Below are 12,213 nucleotides of genomic sequence, written 5' to 3'. Positions count from 1 at the left end.
TCGTTTTGGTCACTGAATACATATTCCCTCTCCCACCAACCCAAAAAAAGGTCGGCATAGGCTTGTGCGCAGGTACTTCCCATGGCAGTACCTTGGCGCTGTACGTAAAATTTGTCATCGGAGGTGAAATAATTGAAACACAATGTAATAGTTCTAATAAGAACTCATGAAATTCGTTGAAATCCTCCATGGTCAGGAAAAATGATCGCTTTGATGCCTTGATTATGGTCTATGCTGGTGTAAAGAGACTCTACATCTAAGCTGACAAGAAAGTGGTTGTCCCCTAGCTTTACATCATGTATCTTTCTTAGGAGATCTGCAGTGCCCTGTACATATGATGGTAATTCAAGTACATGTTGTCTTAAGCGTGCATCTAAGATGTTACTGGCATTATCCAGGAGTCCCCCAATCCTGGACACACTGGGCTTGGCCAGGTGGTTCAAGCAGATTTTTGTGCATCTTCAAAAGTAGATAAAAAGTTATCATGTTCTGACTTGTTGATGACACCATCCTTTAAACCCAATGATTCTGGCATAGTAAATTATAAAATTATCTGTCGGATTAAAGAGGACTCTCTTATAGCATTTGCCATCTTCCAATGGTTTGTATGCCTCTTTCATGTAAAGGTCCTTTGGCCAGATAACAATGTTCCCCGCTATATCCTAGGGTTTTTGGGACTACATCACCCCAATTATTAATTTCATCCAAAGCCTGCCTGTCTATAATGGAGATTCCTTCCATGACAAGATATTCTATAACTGTTAGTATGTAATTTACCTAGATCTTTTGCAACCAAACTCATAAAGACCCGTACGTCTAAAAACTTTACCCTGTGGTAAGAAATTTGATCTTTTTCTACACATAGGTCTGTTCCCTTGGGTCTTGGGTGGATTGTTTGATTAGTCTTCCAGATCTTCCAAAATGTATAGAGCTGCTAAATCTTCTTCAGAAAATCTGGGATGGTGATACAAACAATAACATGAGAACCACATTCTGGTCTCCACACGTCCTCCGCAGATGGTTTCTGAAGACTAGTGGTTAATTGTTTAGACCTATTGGCATGATATTTCGTTAGGAGTAGTTTCCTACCAAAACAGCCGTAATTTTTATTTTTGAATATATATTGGATACAATAGAAGTTAAGTTTTATTTATCTATAGATATTATCCCCTATAGGGGATGGTGACAGTATATACAGTATATATATATATATAAAACAGGAGTCACCCCATTACACAATATATGTATAGTAGGGGTGTATACTATATATGTCCCCTATATGGGATGGTGACAGTATATACAGTATATATAACACAGGAGTCACCCCCATTACACAATGTATATGTATAGCAGGGGTGTATACTATATATGTCCCTATAGGGGATGGAGACAGTATATATAACACAGGAGTCACCCCCATTACACAATGTATATGTATAGCAGGGGTGTATACTATATATGTCCCTATAGGGGATGGTGACAGTATATACAGTATATATAACACAGGCGTCACCCCCATTACACAATGTATATGTATAGCAGGGGTGTATACTATATATGTCCCTATAGGGGATGGTGACAGTATATACAGTATATATAACACAGGCGTCACCCCCATTACACAATGTATATGTATAGCAGGGGTGTATACTATATATGTCCCCTATAGGGGATGGTGACAGTATATACAGTATATATAACACAGGAGTCACCCCCATTACACAATGTATATGTATAGCAGGGGTGTATACTATATATGTCCCCTATAGGGGATGGTGACAGTATATACAGTATATATAACACAGGAGTCACCCCCATTACACAATGTATATGTATAGCAGGGGTGTATACTATATATGTCCCCTATAGGGGATGGTGACAGTATATACAGTATATATAACACAGGAGTCACCCCCATTACACAATGTATATGTATAGCAGGGGTGTATACTATATATGTCCCTATAGGGGATGGTGACAGTATATACAGTATATATAACACAGGCGTCACCCCCATTACACAATGTATATGTATAGCAGGGGTGTATACTATATATGTCCCCTATAGGGGATGGTGACAGTATATACAGTATATATAACACAGGAGTCACCCCCATTACACAATGTATATGTATAGCAGGGGTGTATACTATATATGTCCCCTATATGGGATGGTGACAGTATATACAGTATATATAACACAGGAGTCACCCCCATTACACAATGTATATGTATAGCAGGGGTGTATACTATATATGTCCCTATAGGGGATGGTGACAGTATATACAGTATATATAACACAGGAGTCACCCCCATTACACAATGTATATGTATAGCAGGGGTGTATACTATATATGTCCCTATAGGGGATGGTGACAGTATATACAACACAGGAGTCACCCCCATTACACAATGTATATGTATAGCAGGGGAGTATACTATATATGTCCCTATAGGGGATGGTGACAGTATATACAGTATATATAACACAGGAGTCACCCCCATTACACAATGTATATGTATAGCAGGGGTGTATACTATATATGTCCCCTATATGGGATGGTGACAGTATATACAGTATATATAACACAGGAGTCACCCCCATTACACAATGTATATGTATAGCAGGGGTGTATACTATATATGTCCCTATAGGGGATGGTGACAGTATATACAGTATATATAACACAGGAGTCACCCCCATTACACAATGTATATGTATAGCAGGGGTGTATACTATATATGTCCCTATAGGGGATGGTGACAGTATATACAGTATATATAACACAGGCGTCACCCCCATTACACAATGTATATGTATAGCAGGGGTGTATACTATATATGTCCCCTATAGGGGATGGTGACAGTATATACAGTATATATAACACAGGAGTCACCCCCATTACACAATGTATATGTATAGCAGGGGTGTATACTATATATGTCCCCTATATGGGATGGTGACAGTATATACAGTATATATAACACAGGCGTCACCCCCATTACAGAATGTATATGTATAGCAGGGGTGTATACTATATATGTCCCCTATAGGGGATGGTGACAGTATATACAGTATATATAACACAGGCGTCACCCCCATTACACAATGTATATGTATAGCAGGGGTGTATACTATATATGTCCCTATAGGGGATGGTGACAGTATATACAGTATATATAACACAGGAGTCACCCCCATTACACAATGTATATGTATAGCAGGGGTGTATACTATATATGTCCCTATAGGGGATGGTGACAGTATATACAGTATATATAACACAGGAGTCACCCCCATTACACAATGTATATGTATAGCAGGGGTGTATACTATATATGTCCCCTATAGGGGATGGTGACAGTATATACAGTATATATAACACAGGAGTCACCCCCCATTACACAATGTATATGTATAGCAGGGGTGTATACTATATATGTCCCTATAGGGGATGGTGACAGTATATACAGTATATATAACACAGGAGTCACCCCCATTACACAATGTATATGTATAGCAGGGGTGTATACTATATATGTCCCTATATGGGATGGTGACAGTATATACAGTATATATAACACAGGAGTCACCCCCATTACACAATATATGTATAGTAGGGGTGTATACTATATATGTCCCCTATAGGGGATGGTGACAGTATATACAGTATATATAACACAGGCGTCACCCCCATTACACAATGTATATGTATAGCAGGGGTGTATACTATATATGTCCCTATAGGGGATGGTGACAGTATATACAGTATATATAACACAGGACTCACCCCCATTACACAATGTATATGTATAGCAGGGGTGTATACTATATATGTCCCCTATAGGGGATGGTGACAGTATATACAGTATATATAACACAGGAGTCACCCCCCATTACACAATGTATATGTATAGCAGGGGTGTATACTATATATGTCCCTATAGGGGATGGTGACAGTATATACAGTATATATAACACAGGAGTCACCCCCATTACACAATGTATATGTATAGCAGGGGTGTATACTATATATGTCCCTATATGGGATGGTGACAGTATATACAGTATATATAACACAGGAGTCACCCCCCATTACACAATGTATATGTATAGCAGGGGTGTATACTATATATGTCCCTATAGGGGATGGTGACAGTATATACAGTATATATAACACAGGAGTCACCCCCCATTACACAATGTATATGTATAGCAGGGGTGTATACTATATATGTCCCTATAGGGGATGGTGACAGTATATACAGTATATATAACACAGGAGTCACCCCCATTACACAATGTATATGTATAGCAGGGGTGTATACTATATATGTCCCTATATGGGATGGTGACAGTATATACAGTATATATAACACAGGAGTCACCCCCCATTACACAATGTATATGTATAGCAGGGGTGTATACTATATATGTCCCTATAGGGGATGGTGACAGTATATACAGTATATATAACACAGGAGTCACCCCCCATTACACAATGTATATGTATAGCAGGGGTGTATACTATATATGTCCCCTATAGAGGATGGTGACAGTATATACAGTATATATAACACAGGAGTCACCCCCATTACACAATGTATATGTATAGCAGGGGTGTATACTATATATGTCCCTATAGGGGATGGTGACAGTATATACAGTATATATAACACAGGAGTCACCCCCATTACACAATGTATATGTATAGCAGGGGGTGTATACTATATATGTCCCCTATAGGGGATGGTGACAGTATATACAGTATATATAACACAGGAGTCACCCCCATTACACAATGTATATGTATAGCAGGGGTGTATACTATATATGTCCCTATAGGGGATGGTGACAGTATATACAGTATATATAACACAGGAGTCACCCCCATTACACAATGTATATGTATAGCAGGGGTGTATACTATATATGTCCCTATAGGGGATGGTGACAGTATATACAGTATATATAACACAGGAGTCACCCCCATTACACAATGTATATGTATAGCAGGGGTGTATACTATATATGTCCCTATAGGGGATGGTGACAGTATATACAGTATATATAACACAGGCGTCACCCCCATTACACAATGTATATGTATAGCAGGGGTGTATACTATATATGTCCCTATATGGGATGGTGACAGTATATACAGTATATATAACACAGGAGTCACCCCCATTACACAATGTATATGTATAGCAGGGGTGTATACTATATATGTCCCTATAGGGGATGGTGACAGTATATACAGTATATATAACACAGGAGTCACCCCCATTACACAATGTATATGTATAGCAGGGGTGTATACTATATATGTCCCTATAGGGGATGGTGACAGTATATACAGTATATATAACACAGGAGTCACCCCCATTACACAATGTATATGTATAGCAGGGGTGTATACTATATATGTCCCTATAGGGGATGGTGACAGTATATACAGTATATATAACACAGGAGTCACCCCCATTACACAATGTATATGTATAGCAGGGGTGTATACTATATATGTCCCTATAGGGGATGGTGACAGTATATACAGTATATATAACACAGGAGTCACCCCCATTACACAATGTATATGTATAGCAGGGGAGTATACTATATATGTCCCTATAGGGGATGGTGACAGTATATACAGTATATATAACACAGGCGTCACCCCCATTACACAATGTATATGTATAGCAGGGGTGTATACTATATATGTCCCTATAGGGGATGGTGACAGTATATACAGTATATATAACACAGGAGTCACCCCCATTACACAATGTATATGTATAGCAGGGGTGTATACTATATATGTCCCTATAGGGGATGGTGACAGTATATATAACACAGGCGTCACCCCCATTACACAATGTATATGTATAGCAGGGGTGTATACTATATATGTCCCTATAGGGGATGGTGACAGTATATACAGTATATATAACACAGGCGTCACCCCCATTACACAATGTATATGTATAGCAGGGGTGTATACTATATATGTCCCTATAGGGGATGGTGACAGTATATACAGTATATATAACACAGGCGTCACCCCCATTACACAATGTATATGTATAGCAGGGGTGTATACTATATATGTCCCTATAGGGGATGGAGACAGTATATATAACACAGGCGTCACCCCCATTACACAATGTATATGTATAGCAGGGGTGTATACTATATATGTCCCTATAGGGGATGGTGACAGTATATACAGTATATATAACACAGGCGTCACCCCCATTACACAATGTATATGTATAGCAGGGGTGTATACTATATATGTCCCTATAGGGGATGGTGACAGTATATACAGTATATATAACACAGGCGTCACCCCCATTACACAATGTATATGTATAGCAGGGGTGTATACTATATATGTCCCTATAGGGGATGGAGACAGTATATACAGTATATATAACACAGGCGTCACCCCCATTACACAATGTATATGTATAGCAGGGGTGTATACTATATATGTCCCTATAGGGGATGGTGACAGTATATACAGTATATATAACACAGGAGTCACCCCCATTACACAATGTATATGTATAGCAGGGGTGTATACTATATATGTCCCTATAGGGGATGGTGACAGTATATACAGTATATATAACACAGGAGTCACCCCCATTACACAATGTATATGTATAGCAGGGGTGTATACTATATATGTCCCTATAGGGGATGGTGACAGTATATACAGTATATATAACACAGGAGTCACCCCCATTACACAATGTATATGTATAGCAGGGGTGTATACTATATATGTCCCTATAGGGGATGGTGACAGTATATACAGTATATATAACACAGGAGTCACCCCCATTACACAATGTATATGTATAGCAGGGGTGTATACTATATATGTCCCCTATAGGGGATGGTGACAGTATATATAACACAGGAGTCACCCCCATTACACAATGTATATGTATAGCAGGGGTGTATACTATATATGTCCCTATAGGGGATGGTGACAGTATATACAGTATATATAACACAGGAGTCACCCCCCTTACACAATGTATATGTATAGCAGGGGGTGTATACTATATATGTCCCCTATAGGGGATGGTGACAGTATATACAGTATATATAACACAGGAGTCACCCCCATTACACAATGTATATGTATAGCAGGGGTGTATACTATATATGTCCCTATAGGGGATGGTGACAGTATATACAGTATATATAACACAGGAGTCACCCCCATTACACAATGTATATGTATAGCAGGGGTGTATACTATATATGTCCCTATAGGGGATGGTGACAGTATATACAGTATATATAACACAGGAGTCACCCCCATTACACAATGTATATGTATAGCAGGGGTGTATACTATATATGTCCCTATAGGGGATGGTGACAGTATATACAGTATATATAACACAGGCGTCACCCCCATTACACAATGTATATGTATAGCAGGGGTGTATACTATATATGTCCCTATATGGGATGGTGACAGTATATACAGTATATATAACACAGGAGTCACCCCCATTACACAATGTATATGTATAGCAGGGGTGTATACTATATATGTCCCTATAGGGGATGGTGACAGTATATACAGTATATATAACACAGGAGTCACCCCCATTACACAATGTATATGTATAGCAGGGGTGTATACTATATATGTCCCTATAGGGGATGGTGACAGTATATACAGTATATATAACACAGGAGTCACCCCCATTACACAATGTATATGTATAGCAGGGGTGTATACTATATATGTCCCTATAGGGGATGGTGACAGTATATACAGTATATATAACACAGGAGTCACCCCCATTACACAATGTATATATATAGCAGGGGTGTATACTATATATGTCCCTATAGGGGATGGTGACAGTATATACAGTATATATAACACAGGAGTCACCCCCATTACACAATGTATATGTATAGCAGGGGAGTATACTATATATGTCCCTATAGGGGATGGTGACAGTATATACAGTATATATAACACAGGAGTCACCCCCATTACACAATGTATATGTATAGCAGGGGTGTATACTATATATGTCCCCTATAGGGGATGGTGACAGTATATACAGTACATATAACACAGGCGTCACCCCCATTACACAATGTATATGTATAGCAGGGGTGTATACTATATATGTCCCTATAGGGGATGGTGACAGTATATACAGTATATATAACACAGGAGTCACCCCCATTACACAATGTATATGTATAGCAGGGGTGTATACTATATATGTCCCTATAGGGGATGGTGACAGTATATATAACACAGGCGTCACCCCCATTACACAATGTATATGTATAGCAGGGGTGTATACTATATATGTCCCTATAGGGGATGGTGACAGTATATACAGTATATATAACACAGGCGTCACCCCCATTACACAATGTATATGTATAGCAGGGGTGTATACTATATATGTCCCTATAGGGGATGGTGACAGTATATACAGTATATATAACACAGGCGTCACCCCCATTACACAATGTATATGTATAGCAGGGGTGTATACTATATATGTCCCTATAGGGGATGGAGACAGTATATATAACACAGGCGTCACCCCCATTACACAATGTATATGTATAGCAGGGGAGTATACTATATATGTCCCTATAGGGGATGGTGACAGTATATACAGTATATATAACACAGGAGTTACCCCCATTACACAATGTATATGTATAGCAGGGGTGTATACTATATATGTCCCCTATAGGGGATGGTGACAGTATATACAGTATATATAACACAGGCGTCACCCCCATTACACAATGTATATGTATAGCAGGGGTGTATACTATATATGTCCCTATAGGGGATGGTGACAGTATATACAGTATATATAACACAGGCGTCACCCCCATTACACAATGTATATGTATAGCAGGGGTGTATACTATATATGTCCCTATAGGGGATGGTGACAGTATATACAGTATATATAACACAGGCGTCACCCCCATTACACAATGTATATGTATAGCAGGGGAGTATACTATATATGTCCCCTATAGGGGATGGTGACAGTATATACAGTATATATAACACAGGAGTTACCCCCATTACACAATGTATATGTATAGCAGGGGTGTATACTATATATGTCCCCTATAGGGGATGGTGACAGTATATACAGTATATATAACACAGGCGTCACCCCCATTACACAATGTATATGTATAGCAGGGGTGTATACTATATATGTCCCTATAGGGGATGGTGACAGTATATACAGTATATATAACACAGGCGTCACCCCCATTACACAATGTATATGTATAGCAGGGGTGTATACTATATATGTCCCTATAGGGGATGGTGACAGTATATACAGTATATATAACACAGGCGTCACCCCCATTACACAATGTATATGTATAGCAGGGGTGTATACTATATATGTCCCTATAGGGGATGGTGACAGTATATACAGTATATATAACACAGGCGTCACCCCCATTACACAATGTATATGTATAGCAGGGGTGTATACTATATATGTCCCTATAGGGGATGGAGACAGTATATATAACACAGGCGTCACCCCCATTACACAATGTATATGTATAGCAGGGGAGTATACTATATATGTCCCTATAGGGGATGGTGACAGTATATACAGTATATATAACACAGGCGTCACCCCCATTACACAATGTATATGTATAGCAGGGGTGTATACTATATATGTCCCTATAGGGGATGGAGACAGTATATATAACACAGGCGTCACCCCCATTACACAATGTATATGTATAGCAGGGGAGTATACTATATATGTCCCTATAGGGGATGGTGACAGTATATACAGTATATATAACACAGGAGTTACCCCCATTACACAATGTATATGTATAGCAGGGGTGTATACTATATATGTCCCTATAGGGGATGGTGACAGTATATACAGTATATATAACACGAGTCACCCCCATTACACAATGTATATGTATAGCAGGGGTGTATACTATATATGTCCCTATAGGGGATGGTGACAGTATATACAGTATATATAACACAGGAGTCACCCCCATTACACAATGTATATGTATAGCAGGGGTGTATACTATATATGTCCCTATAGGGGATGGTGACAGTATATACAGTATATATAACACAGGCGTCACCCCCATTACACAATGTATATGTATAGCAGGGGTGTATACTATATATGTCCCTATAGGGGATGGAGACAGTATATACAGTATATATAACACAGGCGTCACCCCCATTACACAATGTATATGTATAGCAGGGGTGTATACTATATATGTCCCTATAGGGGATGGTGACAGTATATACAGTATATATAACACAGGCGTCACCCCCATTACACAATGTATATGTATAGCAGGGGTGTATACTATATATGTCCCTATAGGGGATGGTGACAGTATATACAGTATATATAACACAGGCGTCACCCCCATTACACAATGTATATGTATAGCAGGGGTGTATACTATATATGTCCCTATAGGGGATGGAGACAGTATATATAACACAGGCGTCACCCCCATTACACAATGTATATGTATAGCAGGGGAGTATACTATATATGTCCCTATAGGGGATGGCGACAGTATATACAGTATATATAACACAGGCGTCACCCCCATTACACAATGTATATGTATAGCAGGGGTGTATACTATATATGTCCCTATAGGGGATGGAGACAGTATATATAACACAGGCGTCACCCCCATTACACAATGTATATGTATAGCAGGGGAGTATACTATATATGTCCCTATAGGGGATGGTGACAGTATATACAGTATATATAACACAGGAGTTACCCCCATTACACAATGTATATGTATAGCAGGGGTGTATACTATATATGTCCCTATAGGGGATGGTGACAGTATATACAGTATATATAACACAGGAGTCACCCCCATTACACAATGTATATGTATAGCAGGGGTGTATACTATATATGTCCCTATAGGGGATGGTGACAGTATATACAGTATATATAACACAGGCGTCACCCCCATTACACAATGTATATGTATAGCAGGGGTGTATACTATATATGTCCCTATAGGGGATGGAGACAGTATATACAGTATATATAACACAGGCGTCACCCCCATTACACAATGTATATGTATAGCAGGGGTGTATACTATATATGTCCCTATAGGGGATGGTGACAGTATATACAGTATATATAACACAGGCGTCACCCCCATTACACAATGTATATGTATAGCAGGGGTGTATACTATATATGTCCCTATAGGGGATGGTGACAGTATATACAGTATATATAACACAGGCGTCACCCCCATTACACAATGTATATGTATAGCAGGGGTGTATACTATATATGTCCCTATAGGGGATGGTGACAGTATATATAACACAGGCGTCACCCCCATTACACAATGTATATGTATAGCAGGGGTGTATACTATATATGTCCCTATAGGGGATGGTGACAGTATATACAGTATATATAACACAGAACTCACCCCCCTCACTGAGAACATCGGGATCCGTCTGACAACTTCCGGGGCAGACACGCAAAATTCAAACCTCCCGCCAGCAGCACGTGACCCCTCTCCGGCCGCCATGTCAGTTATGGGCAGCGCCATCATCACTACCCTGATCTGGGCGGTGCCGCCTCTCACACCCCGAATCCGCTGTGCCCCGGCCAGCCGCCATCTTATGTACGGTGACACGTCAACCACAGGGGGCGGGACAGTGACGTCATCTTACGCGGCTGCACGTCATCTACGTTTCCAAGAGCTGTGTGATACCCAATAGTAAGGGAGTGGGAGGGGCGGCATGACGTCACATGGGGAGGTAATAAGGGGTTGTATATATTCTGGGGGTGGGGGCAGTGTATGAGGTGACATCACATGGGGGCAGTAGTAGGGGGTCTGTCAGGTAATATGGGATGTACATGTCCTGTGACTGGGGGGTGGGGGCAGTGTATGAGGTGACATCACATGGGGGCAGTAGTAGGGGGTCTCTCAGGTAATATGGGGATTTACATGTCCTGGGGGAGGGGGCAGTGTATGAGGTGACATCACATGGGGGTAGTAGGAGAGGGGTCTGTCAGGTATTATAGGGATGTACATGTCCTGTGACTGGGGGGGGGGGGGGGGGGGCAGTGTATGAGGTGGGGAGCGATGTCATTTGTCTC

At 40.0% G+C, this 12,213-nt stretch overlaps 1 protein-coding gene across 1 annotated transcript in view; it reads right to left on the bottom strand.

The window, feature by feature from the left end:
- The window catches only part of HASPIN (histone H3 associated protein kinase), a 104,948-nt gene extending 93,202 nt beyond the window's left edge, over positions 1-11,746 (bottom strand). Inside the window, exon 1 of the mRNA XM_088460774.1 lies at positions 11,537-11,746. The gene's annotated coding sequence lies outside the window, so the exon portion shown is untranslated. The remainder of the gene's footprint in view (positions 1-11,536) is intronic.
- Between the last annotated feature and the right edge of the window lie 467 nt (positions 11,747-12,213).

Source organism: Taudactylus pleione, unplaced genomic scaffold, assembly GCF_031769625.1.
Source record: "Taudactylus pleione unplaced genomic scaffold, aTauple2 ptg000978l, whole genome shotgun sequence".
Classification (NCBI taxonomy): Eukaryota; Metazoa; Chordata; class Amphibia; order Anura; family Myobatrachidae; genus Taudactylus; species Taudactylus pleione.
This window is presented reverse-complemented; position numbering and strand designations above follow the sequence as displayed.